The sequence below is a fragment of the Coregonus lavaretus genome (genome assembly GCF_964263955.1).
Source record: "Coregonus lavaretus genome assembly, chromosome: 15".
Classification (NCBI taxonomy): domain Eukaryota; kingdom Metazoa; phylum Chordata; class Actinopteri; order Salmoniformes; family Salmonidae; genus Coregonus; species Coregonus lavaretus.
This window is the reverse complement of record NC_140002.1, coordinates 12,507,163-12,520,109: the sequence shown is the minus strand read 5'-3', so window position 1 is coordinate 12,520,109 and position 12,947 is coordinate 12,507,163. Positions and strand designations below refer to the sequence as shown.

General features: G+C 40.9%; 1 long non-coding RNA gene across 1 annotated transcript; it reads left to right on the top strand.

Annotated features, from left to right (window-relative positions):
* Positions 1-2,377: 2,377 nt before the first annotated feature.
* Positions 2,378-10,931, top strand: LOC311142186. The gene is made up of 3 exons (XR_014614274.1): positions 2,378-2,525; positions 7,908-8,054; positions 10,046-10,931. It is a non-coding gene; the product is annotated as an uncharacterized lncRNA (long non-coding RNA).
* The last annotated feature ends 2,016 nt before the right edge of the window (positions 10,932-12,947 follow it).

Genomic DNA, 12,947 nt, shown 5'->3' with positions numbered 1-12,947 from the left:
CAGAATAACAACAACAAAAAATCCAGAAAAAACGCATGTCAAAAATGTTATAAATTGGTTTGCATTTTAATGAGGGAAATAAGTGTTTGACCCCCTCTCAATCAGAAAGATTTCTGGCTCCCAGGTGTCTTTTATACAGGTAACTGTCACGGATTCTGCCGAGGCTGCTCCTCCTCCTTGTTCGGGCAGGCTTCGGCGTTCGTCGTCCCCGGAGTACTAGCTGCCACCGTTGAATGTTTCTTTGTTTGATTGCTTTTGTCTGTCTATTGCACCTGTGTCCGTTTGTGTCTGATTATGTGTTCTATAAGTTGCCTGTTTTGTATTGGTTAGGTTGTGTGTTGTTTTTCGCCTGTCAGTTAGTGCTGCGTGTTTGCTCTGTTTGTTGTTTTGGAGATTACGCACAGTTTGCGTAATCGCTCGCCTCTGTGTGTTTTTGAGGCCGTTTATTGTATTTTGCCTAGTGGTATACTAGTAAACTTTGTTGGACTAAGCTTCGGTGTCCTGCGCCTGACTTCCACACCACACTTACATCAGCCCTTGACAGTAACGAGCTGAGATTAGGAGCACACTCTTAAAGGGAGTGCTCCTAATCTCAGCTTGTTACCTGTTTAAAAGAGACCTGTCCACAGACGCAATCAATCAATCAGATTCCAAACTCTCCACCATGGCCAAGACCAAAGAGCTCTCCAAAGATGTCAGGGACAAGATTGTAGACCTACACAAGGCTGGAATGGGCTACAAGCAGCTTGGTGAGAAGGTGACAACAGTTGGTGCGATTATTCGCAAGTGGAAGAAGCACAAAACTGTCAATCTCCCTCGGCCTGGGGCTCCATGCAAGATCTCACCTCGTGGAGTTGCAATGATCATGAGAACGGTGAGGAATCAGCTCAGAACTACACGGGGTGATTTTGTCAATGATCTCAAGGCATCTGGGACCATATTCACCAAGAAAACAATTGGTAACACACTACGCCGTGAAGGACTGAAATCCTGCAGCGCCCGTAAGGTCCCCCTGCTCAAGAAAGCACATATACATACCCGTCTGAAGTTTGCCAATGAACATCTGAATGATTCAGAGGTGAACTGGGTGAAAGTGTTGTGGTCAGATGAGTCCAAAATGGAGCTCTTTGGCATTAACTGCCGTGTTTGGAGGAGGAGGAATGCTGCCTATGACCCCAAGAACACTATCCCCACCATCAAACATGGAGGTGGAAACATTATGCTTTGGGGGTGTTTTTCTGCTAAGGGGACAGGACAACTTCACCGCATCAAAAGGACGATGGACGGGGCCATGTACCGTCAAATCTTGGGTGAGAACCTGCTTCCCTCAGCCAGGGCATTGAAAATGGGTCGTGGATGGGTATTCCAGCATGACAATGACCCAAAACACACGGCCAAGGCAATAAAGGAGTGGCTCAAGAAGAAGCACATTAAGGTCCTGGAGTGGCCTAGCCAGTCTCCAGACCTTAATCCCATAGAAAATCTGTGGAGGGAGCTGAAGGTTCGAGTTGCCAAATGTCAGCCTCGAAAACTTAATGACTTGGAGAAGATCTGCATAGAGGAGTGGGACAAAATCCCTCCTGAGATGTGTGCAAACCTGGTGGCCAACTACAAGAAACGTCTGACCTCTGTGATTGCCAACAAGGGTTTTGCCACCAACTACTAAGTCATGTTTTGCAGAGGGGTAAAATACTTATTTTCCTCATTAAAATGCAAATCAATTTATAACATTTTTGACATCCGTTTTTCTGGATTTTTGTTTTGTTATTCTGTCTCTCACTGTTCAAATAAACCTACCATTAAAATTATAGACTGATCATTTCTTTGTCAGTTGGCAAACGTACAAAATCAGCAGGGGATCAAATACTTTTTCCCCTCACAGTAAATGGATCAAAGCCGGGTGATAACACATTTTGATGACAACTAAACCAAAAATCAGACATTGTTTTCCATTGGAATTTGGTTGTGCTTCTAGATGGTTAAAAGGATAGTGATAACACATCGGGAATTCAACAAACTACTGGCTGTCTTTTTGAGTGGTTGAATAAAGGTTGAAATCTCATTGATCAACATCTCAACCAAATGTTAACCAAGTTGAAATGACATGGTTTGCCCAGTGGGTTATTTACAGGCTGTCAGTATGTAATATTATGAAGATAACGAGGGGAAATTCATTCTACAATAGAATGTAGAATGAATGGGATATTTCCATCATATTCCCATCATTGCTATCATGAGTCATGGCCACAACCTTTTCGTACACTTTTGTAATGTTTTGTTTTGTGATTTCCGAGAGCAGGGCAAGGAATAACGTCAGAGCTAGTGCCTGTGCTATCAGCTGATTGGAGAATGAATCCCGATGTGCGTGCATACCGCCATACAGAAGTAAAAGAGTTACGGGAAAGACGCGACGAAGAGGAAGACGGGTATTGTTAATAAATATCAAACAAAAAGTCTGAGAAGTGAACGTTACGTTTAAATATAGGATTTTGCTTTTCCATTCTCTCGCAATGGAATGTCGAAATGTAAGTATCGATCTCTAGGCTACATTTGTCAAAATTATGAAGTGCAAGCATTTGAAATGTCTTATGTTTTAGGCTACTTTGTTAGATGTATTTCATAATGAAAATAACGGGAGACAAGTTAAAATAATGGATATAGTAAATCAATCTGATAAAACGACATTCAGACATTGACATGACGTTCCAATGCACAGTTTTATTCCGACAAAATTGACGTTCCAAAGTCAATGTGATTTTGGTGCGTTTCTGAAAAGAAAAGTACTCCAAAACAAAAGCTGACCAGAGACTCAACACAAAATTGCACAACGAATTTGGATCAATGTAGATATGATGAGACAATGTAATTATTTGGTTGGGCTAGCCTACTAATAATGGAGTTGGGAGAGCAGCTGCAGGCTCAGACTTGCATTATTTGATTGATTTCAAATCAATAGTGCATAGAACTGTTGACAGATCATATGTGTTTAACTCATCAGATGTAATTTACATTTTCAACAGTTTTTGTACTGTTTTAGTAAACTGTGTTATCGGCTGAATTTCATTTTCAGTCCAATGTTCATTTGCATAATAATTATTGGAAAGATTTAAAACTATGCTAAAACATAGGATGAGAAGTGCCAACCATGGGTGGACTGGGACAAAGAATTATCTACACCAGCCCACATCACATCACTGCCCGCAACCCAACGCCCGCACCCAAATGGTCTGCCAAATGCTCAATATAGATTATTATGACAAATTGCTCAAATGTCATAAAAAAATAAGCAGGTCCAAGGACCGCAGGCAGTGTCATAAAAAAAAGTGTTTATAATTATTTAATGTTTTTAAAATGTAAACCAGCCCACCCTAATAAAAGGTGGTCCGGCCCTTCTGACATTTGGCAGAATTGCCAGACGGCCAATTCGCCATGGTGCCAACATTTGATTGGGGGTGGTGAAAAGATATTGTGCAGGGGTTTGGACTGGTTCCAAGAGATAACATTAACCTTATTGACCTTCGGTATAATAAGCACAGGCGCATGCAAATCACTCAGGAAAATCCAGGCTTGAATAAGGACAAACATTTGGTTAACTACTGTATTACCTGTACTCCAATGACTGGTTTGTGCGGTAATGCAGGTATAATGCATTATACACTACATGACCAAAAGTATGTGAACATCTCATTCCAAAACCATTGGCATTAATATGGAGGCTTTCCACTAGATGGCTTTCCACTAGATGTTGGAACATTGCTGGGGGACTTGCTTCCATTCAGCCACAAGAGCATTACTGAGGTCGGGCACTGATGTTGGGCGATTAGGCCTGGCTCGCAGTCGGCGTTCCAATTAATCCCAAAGGTGTTCGATGGGGTTGAGGTCAGGGCTCTGTGCAGGCCAGTCAAGTTCTTCCACACCGATCTCAACAAAGCATTTCTGTATGGACCTCGCTTTGTGCACGGGTGCATTATCATGCTGAAAGGGCCTTCCCCAAACTGTTGCCACAACGTTGGAAGCACAGAATCGTCTAGAATGTAATGTATGCTGTAGAGTTAAAATCTCCTTTCACTGGAACTAAGGGGCCTAGCCTGAACCATGAAAAACAGCCCTAGACCATTATTCCTCCTCCACCAAACTTTACAGTTGGCACTATGCATTCAGGCAGGTAATGTTTTTCTGGCATCTGCCAAACCCAGATTCATCCGTCAGACTGCCAGATGGTGAAGCGTGATTCACCACTCCAGCTGACACTTAACATTGCGCATGGTGATCTTAGGCTGCTCAGCCATGGAAACCCATTTCATGAAGACGAACAGTTATTGTGCTGATGTTGCTTCCAGAGGCAGTTTGGAACTCGTTAGTGAGTGTTGCAACTGAGGACAGATTATTTTTACGCGCTACGCGCTTCAGCACTTGCCAGTCCCGTTCTGTGAGCTTGTGTGGCCTACCACTTTGCGGCTGAGCCGTTGTTCCTCCTAGACGTTTCCACTTCACAAAAACAGCACTTACAGTTGACCGGGGCAGCTCTAGCAGGGCAGACATTTTATGAACTGACTTGTTGGAAAGGTGGCAACCTATGACGGTGCCACATTGAAAGTCACTGAGCTCTTCAGTAAGGCCATTCTACTGCCAATGTAGAATGCATGGCTGTGTGCTCGATTTTATACACCTGTCAGCAACGGGTGTGGCTGAAATAGCCGAATCCACTAATTTGAAGGGGTGTCCACATACTTTTGTATATATAGTGTAACACAGGTATAACGCATCATAAGACTTGTATGACCCCTTATAATGTCTTATTATCATCTCATAATGACCCTGACTGAATACCAGCCACTTTGAGTCAGTTCAAATGAAATGTGGACACATTATGAGACATAACACACCCCTTGTTTATAAGACATTATAAAGGTTAATACATTCTTATAACAAGTTATAAACCATTACACCTGCAGGCTTTAAGTTGAGTGCTACCAAGTTCATAACCTGGTGTCTGCACAAGCCTGCACCTGCAAGGCTGCCCTGTGTACTGTTACCAGTTCAGTGGAGATTCTTGATTCCTATGGCATAGTAACACGCAAGCTTAACCTTTTACTGCAGTGGACTAAATCAGGGTTGTCTTAAACAAATCTACTTTGAAACAAAAGTATACACCTCACACATATGGTTATGGGCTTAAAAAAAGAAGACACCTGTCAGATATAGAGTTGAAATGTATTACATTTTGAGTTTGCATCCCAAGATTACACTTTATATACATCATAGAAGACTGAAATATAACAAAACTGTCTGACATAGAAACACTGGATTTTCGTCTGGTTTTTTGAAACAATGTTTATTAGCAGCTGCATAATGTGTAGCATACTCACTGAACTTGACTCTGTGAATCATTTTAGAAAATGAGATATTCAAAAGCAATCCGACATAGACAACTTGGTCTATTGGGATTTGAGCAAAGAGAGATATATTCAGTAGGGGTGGATGATTTCATGCAAAGTGTTTGGCTTTCATTTTTTTCCGGTAGGGATAGAACCAGTTGGTACATTACACAACTCATCCTTGCTGAACTGTGTGGGCTTGAAAATTGTGTGTTTGTAGGAGGACCTTAGACTTTCGAGAAACTTCAATTATCTGTGTATAATTTGAAGACTTGCTACCATGTGCTTGTGAGTAGAGTAGACAGATGGTAATTTGTATACTAACTCTCACCAGTCATTTGACCTGCATAATTTCAAGATCTGTTATGTCAGAGATGACTTGGTCAATGATTGATAATTACATAAAAAGTATATAGCTTGACACGTAGCTTGGATATTTTGAGCTAGGGTACATTTCTGTTATGTTTCTGCCCAATAACATGGCATTCTATTGGAATATTAAAAAGAGATGGGGTGGCACTTGACCTAAATATTCCCTCTTCAATCTCTTGTTTCCACTCATAGTATACCCACTAAGATGTGTTTGGTAGCTGAACAATGGGTCTTGGGAAATGTAACTGCCACCAAGTTATTTCAGTGGTAACCACCCCTCAAACCACTCCTCGTCTTTGGTTTTTGTTTTGTGACCACATAATTGAAATTTCTACATTTTACATTTTAGTCATTTAGCAGACGCTCTTATCCAGAACGACTTACAGTTAGTGAGTGCATACATTTTCATACTGGCCCCCCGTGGGAAACGAACCCACAACCCTGGCATTGCAAGCGCCATGCTCTACCAACTGAGCTATAGGGGACAATAACTCAGGTCAACAGGTATAATGTATTATAACTTGTTGTAAGTAGGTATGAGCCCTTATCATGTTTAATTAAGCACTCATTAATGCCTAGGGCTGATTATTCAGGATTAATCAGGAATAATGTTAAGACATCATACGGGGTCATATGTGCTTATGTCAATAATGCATAATGATTATGCATTATTACTGCATCATAATGAATTATGGCCTTTGTCCTTAAGTAAAGTGTCATTGTCTGACGTCAGATGGCGTCACTTCATTACCCTTTGCGAGATACGAGACAGATCAGTGCAGGTGGAATCTGATGTAAGACAATGGTAAAGTGTTGGAGGCCATTATCTAAAGATGGGAAAAAAACATCACCCACTAGAGTGGCCTATCGATTTACCTCTGTGAAAGTCAGATAGTTTAGGCCTCAGGAATATTTTATACCTGCGAGGCCACACTTGTTTTCTTTGGCATGAAATTCACATGAGGATGTTGCTTTCATTTCACCAAACTACCATAATGTACTAGCAATCTTCAGTAGACAAGGAAGGCTTCTGGCCTCTGATCCCTGACACTGAAACAAACATCAGCTGTGTCCAAAATGTCACCCTATTCCATATATAGTGCATTACCTTTGACCAGGGCCAATAGGGCTCTGGTCAAAGTAGTGCACTATACAGGGAATAGGATTGCAATTGGGACACAACTGTCCCCTAACAGCCAAGAAGAAATAGATGTGCAGATGAAACTCAAGTCCCCATAGGACCTGGGTGGAGAGACACAGTCAGAGCACAGGAAGCTAATGTGCTTTTAAACAAAGCGTAAGGGATTCTGTTCCTTAGCCTATTCATTAGAGGTGAACAATGCACTCTGAGAGTCTGTTTATCGCTCCGCAATGATATGACAATACAATGCCCAATGTCACTGTATGTTATTGGTATAGAATGATAAATCGACTTATTAGCAATTCGTTTTTTAAGTAAACTTTTTTATTTATTAAGGTATTGTTTATTAACGTCGATTATCTCGTATTTTCCATGTGCAGACGGATTATTAGGGATAAGCAGGTCCCTGTGGTAGCCTATGTTCTGGTACTACACCTACACTGTGTTCTAACCCTTGTCACTCTGTCTTTTTTATTTTCTTGTCTATTTTCAGTTCATTTTTAGCACCATTTGTGCTCCACTTTCATTTGTATCAAAGTGTTTGGAAATTATACCTCATTACTTGGAGTAGCATATTTGGTCCACTTGACTCATAGCCATACTTGTTGCCCAACTCTCCATGCAGACCATACATCAAACCATGTTATAAGAGCTAGATAGCAACCTAAACGTTTATGAGCTATTTATATAGATGACTACAGTAAGTTACATCTGCCCTAGACAGATATACAGATGGTTGGCCAAATCAATGGAGCTTTCTTATAGCCTGTATCTGTTACTGTATTCAGAATTACAAAAACGTTGCCTTCCATTGTTTGGCTGGACAGCAACAAGTTGGCTAAAGCAGAGACAGACATGGCACCCAGGCTAGCTTTCACATTGTACAAGAGAGACAGACATGGCAGAACAGCTGACATTGGCCTTGGTGTTTCAAAGAGAATAAAATAAAATAAATGGAATTCCAGTTAAATTAATTGAAATGGAACCGACCCCATCCCGGTGTTTGTCCCCCTCAGGATAGGTGTCCCAGGACCCACGAGGATGACATCATGGACATCCCCCTGGACGACCCCGAAGCCAACAAGGCTGCTGCCAAGATCCAGGCCAGCTTCCGTGGTCACATGACTCGCAAGAGAATGAAGGAAGACAAACCAAGAGAGGAGGTGAGAGCTTCTGCAGAATTAGGGTAGCAAAATTCTAGTCTACTAAGCTAACATATGAAATTGTTTTAAGATGGTCATACCATGGATCTTTTAGATATTCCATTTTTTTTTTTTTTTTTTTATAACATATTGAATTTGGCATTTACTACTATCGCTCATAGAAACACATTGAATAACACATTCATTCATAAATGGTCAAACAGACAGTCAAAAAATAATGATAAGGAATAAGATTTTAAAGTGTCTGTCCTATATCTAGGTGATAAAAGAAAGCTCAGGAAATATTTGTGTTTTTTGGACACATATTTAAACCCATTTTTTTTGTTAGCTCAAAACTACCTCCATAAACCTGTACCGGGTTACCTTCAAACAAGTCTCGTGACACTTGTGGGGGTTGTAAAGCAAAACGGAGAACACCATCGTGTTCATATGAGTCTCCCCTTTCCACAGTGGGTTCATATTAGCTCAAACGGTTTGGACGCTACAGACAAAAGATGGCACATCGGCGGTACTGACTTCTTCTATTAGTCAAAGATGCAGAGCAAACCCTTTTCTATTATCATACACCAGAGAATGAGGGGAGATCTTAAGTGCCATCTTTTTGTGTTACAGATGTAGGATCTTAATTTGAGCCAGTTTGCTACAGCAGGAAAATAATCCTGGATAAACAGGAAATGTGAATTATTATGTGGATTATAATTAATGGACATTTTTTGTAGGAGTTGATACATTTTTCTTTGGGGCAAATATATTTTTTGAAAATGTAAAGTGGAAATTACAAACTTTAGAAGAGTTTTAAAACATTGAATACACTACAAGTTTGCATTTTAGAGATATGACTTTGGTGCATACACTGTGATCTTTAAGAAGTTATTCTAGTGAATAAATAACTATGCATAATGAAGATCAACTGTATTGTACAATGTAAGAGGTCATACGAAAGTGAGTTACTTTGTATACAGTGTGGTTTGTAATATTAGAGGACTGGGAAAGAAAGTGGAAAATAATCTTTAGTCACATAGTAGTTACATTGATCCGAAGAGAGTGATTCATTACCATGTTATTACATTATACTAATATGCAATAACACTCACTGTCTATCATTCATTGGACACAACTTCAGGTTTCAAATTCCAATAAATCAAAGGTCATGTCATTGATACCCACAGTAGGGATGACTGGCATATATTAGCTGCATTATCAGTACATAATAATTGCCAAGGCATGTTTCCTGTCAGAGTAAAGGTAGTCTTGTTGCTATTACTTACTATTACTCTTAACGTTAGTCTTATTCTTACTCTTTCTATTACTAATATACTCTTAATCGTTGCGATACGCTCAACAGAGTGTTAGCAAACTGTGTGTGTTCCCTCAGGAATCAGTAACCCAGCCAGCCTCCTATCGCCCAACCCCCGAATGGGAAAAAAAGCTTTCAGAGCGATGCTGACTTAATTGCGTGTTGCTAGGCAATAATACAGATGGTATCCAGTTAATGTCATGAGAGTGCAAGATCTCGACTGTGTTTTGTATGAGTAATTAACACTTACACCAGTCAAATACCTTTGTAGACGAGGAAGAGTTTTGTACACATTTTCTATGATTTAATTTACATTTATAAGTTGTTATAGCATTGTTATAGCATTATGTCTGACAGTTCTTCACGATATGATTTACTTCATAATACTATCTTTGATCTTGATGATCTCACAACTTTTAGCACTACACAACTGCTTTTAGCACAAAATATTTAAAGGTGCGCATCTAGGATTGATGTTCCAAAAAGCTTTCTTTCTTTCCATTTTCACAGTTGCTAATGTACTGGTGGTAATATGCTCTCATCATACAGTGAACCCTTTAAAAGCTGTCTTTTTTAGATCACCTTCATTATGCTAATGTTTTGGACCAGTCATATCCTGCCATTCCAGCCTGTGATGCCGTGTGTGTGTGTGTGTGTGTGTGTGTGTGTGTGTGTATGTGTGTGTGCTTTTCAGAAGCGACGGGAGCAGAAGTAGAGGAGAGAGATGATGCGTCAGAGCTTGAACTGCTAGGTCGTGGTTCCTGGCAGAAAGACGCATGCCACTCCAATATCAAGAGCTCTTATTATGAAGAGAAAAAAATGTCACCGTACCGTACAACACAAATAGAACTAGATCTAGGTTTGGAATACCCCCACATATGAGTGAACTCTCTCTTTCTCTAACACACACACACACACACACACACACACACACACACACTCTCTTATTCACAAACACACTCTCCTTCCTCCTATAGTATCAGGGTCGATAAATGCCTATGACCCAAAATAATATTTTACAGCATGATTTTTTTTGTTGTAAACAAAACAAGTGCACTCAAGTGGAAAATAAGTTTTGATGGATTTGAAGGGTGAAGTGGCACTTTGCTCTTTCCAGAGCAAGTGTAATAGCAAGGTGGCAAGGGAATGGCAAGGTGTGGACAGTTGATTTGGGGGAATGTACGTTTGTACTCACTTAACTGGCTATATAATCGTATACATTTTACAATAAAGAAGTATGACTTTTCTGATCTGACAGTTTAATAACTTTTTTAATGTGTGTGTTTTGTGCAACTCTAATAAAGTGAAATTGATTGAAATAGAATTGATAGGACTGCTCAGTACGTAACGTATTCAATTATGTTAACGTTTTATTATTTAGGGACGGATGATGCAATGGACCCATTTTCTTTGTACTTACTCTTTTATTTGACTTTCCTTGGTTGTCTTGGTTGTCCCTGTGTGTATATATATAGTAACAGTAAAGTATCTACATGGTTCAATAAAAACTGCTAAGTGTGAAAGTCTGGCAGGTTTGATTGCTGTGAAAAACGAATAAATAGAGGAATAGCGATTGAAGCAATAATATGAGCGCAATGTACAGTTTGTTACCTTCTTCTTGCCATAGGCCCTTAAGAGCGTGATTTCCTTCCCTTGTGTTGTGGCTAATCAATCTTTTAAACCTGGCAAATTTGTCTCTCATGTAGAACTGATTGCATGTTAAAAATGTATACAGTGAAATGCGCTCACCACTCACTATGTGCAGTCTTGCAGAATAACACATTACAACACCTTTACACTGAATGTTTGGATTCATCTGTTTGGAAAGCTTTTCGGTGGATATGACTTGTAGCCTACTGCACCAAAGGTATGCACGCCCACCAACCCTATTTCTCTCTCTCTATTTGCCCCTGTCTGTTTCACTCACACACACCCATCCACACACAGGCACCTCCCCAACACACACATACTGTATACAACAACAGCAATGATAAAACCCACTCCTGAACACCTTCCACCTCCCACCTTCCCCTTCATCCACCCCCATCCTCTTTTGACATTCTAGTCGCTCCCCACCCTGCATGGCTCCTCCCTGAGCTAATACACTGTGTGCAACCTTATACCAGCAGCACTCATGTTTTAATTACTATGCACAAATCACAATGGACAGGAGAGGACAAGGGAAACTGGAGCGTGTGGTAATTATCCCATCCTGCCTTCCCTTCCGGATAGTAGCTACCTCAGTTATATTTAACGCCAGCTAAAAGGGCACAGGCTGAATCACGCTACCGATGCAGGATTCATACGTTAGCCACATCAGCAACTGTTAAATAAGACAGACCATCACGGTGCTATTGATTGTGGTGGTGGTGGTTGCTATGGAGTTGCTGGAGGGGGTTGGTGGTTTTTGGTTGGTGGTTGATTGTCGTCTAAAAAAGCCAAGCTGCTGTGTAGGGATTTTATCGCCATTTCTTTTGGAGTTGCCATCTCGGTCAAGAAATGCTTGGCTGTACCATAAAAATTTGACCTAGCTTTGCAACTGTTTCTTTGCTTATTCTCAAGGATAAGAATAGTTTGCTGGTGAAATTGCCTCAAGTGTGCCGTTTTCTGAACCGGAACCCCCACCATGAAACAGACACTGTAGTATAGCCGCAGACTAAGCAGCACAACATATTAATTCAAACACCCTCATTACTAACTATAGCTCATGTAGCCAGTTTTGCCATTTGAATTTATACCAGCAACACAACCTCAGATGCAGAAATAGCAGCGACACAACAGCCCCAGCTGTATGCCATGGAGCCGCACAGCAGATATTTTCAAGTTGCACTTCTTGAAGTTGAACCCTCCTGTGTAGACTTGCACTCGGGCCGCTCAGAGCCCAACGGCCTCCCACGCAGGCTCCCTACCATGGAGTGGGAATCAGCTCTGGGATGCTAATGCAGGCTCAAATCACTGAGGTGGGAGTTATGAAAGATGATTTTTTTTAGAGGGTTTCCAATAGCAACCCACCACCGCCACTGTTATCGCCCTCCGCCCCCTCTGGTCTTGTCGGTTTGAAACATGCCACTTGGAGTTGTGGAGAGCGAATGAGTATGGCTCATGTTTAGCAGATTAACACACAGTTTTAAAGAGAGGCATTACCCACTACTACAACTGGGAAGAGCCTGTCAATGGCTAGCTACATTGTTAAAACACAGACACACTGACATAGCCAAACAAACTCACGTGCAGAGTACAGGTAACTGCCAAAATAAAGGAAACAGAAACACCAACATAAAGTGTCTTAATAGGACATTGGGCCACCACGAGCCGCCAGAACAGCTTCAATGCGCTTTGGCAATGATTCTACGAGTGTCTGGAACTCTATCTGGATCTTCCATAGGTGTTCAATTGGGTTGAGATCTGGTGACTGAGACACACACACACACACACACACACACACACACACTTTAAACCTCCTAAACTCCTTTGAGACCCCTCTTTCAAAGTCACTGAGATCTCTTCTTCTAGCCATGGTAGCCAAAGTAATGGGCATTTTTATACATGATCCTAAGCATGATGGGATGTTAATTGCTTAATTAAGTCAGGAACTG